General features: G+C 65.8%; 1 pseudogene across 1 annotated transcript in view; it reads left to right on the top strand.

Annotated features, from left to right (window-relative positions):
* LOC104994576 overlaps positions 1-357 on the top strand; it is a 17014-nt pseudogene that overhangs the window by 5293 nt on the left and 11364 nt on the right. The window lies entirely within an intron of this gene.

Below are 357 nucleotides of genomic sequence, written 5' to 3'. Positions count from 1 at the left end.
GAGGGGCTGGAGTATTGGGATCGAAACACGAGAATCTACAAGGACACCGCACAGACTTTCCGAGTGTACCTGAACGCCCTGCGCGGCTACTACAACCAGAGCGAGGCCGGTGAGCGACGCGGGCCCGGGTCCGGGTCACGACCCCCATCCCCAGGGACCGGCGGGGTCGCCCCGAGTCTGCGGGTCCGAGGGTCACCCCAACATTGCGGAACACACCCGACCCCCGCCCGGGAAGAGCTCGCGGGGACTTGACGCGGTTTCATTTCAGTTTGGGTTTAATCACCGCGGATGGTCGGGGCGGGTCAGGGTCTCACACCGTCCAAGAGATGTACGGCTGCGACGTGGGGCCGGACGGGC

The sequence above is a fragment of the Bison bison genome, unplaced genomic scaffold (assembly GCF_000754665.1).
Source record: "Bison bison bison isolate TAMUID 2011002044 unplaced genomic scaffold, Bison_UMD1.0 scf7180017864260, whole genome shotgun sequence".
NCBI classification, from domain to species: domain Eukaryota; kingdom Metazoa; phylum Chordata; class Mammalia; order Artiodactyla; family Bovidae; genus Bison; species Bison bison.
This window is presented reverse-complemented; position numbering and strand designations above follow the sequence as displayed.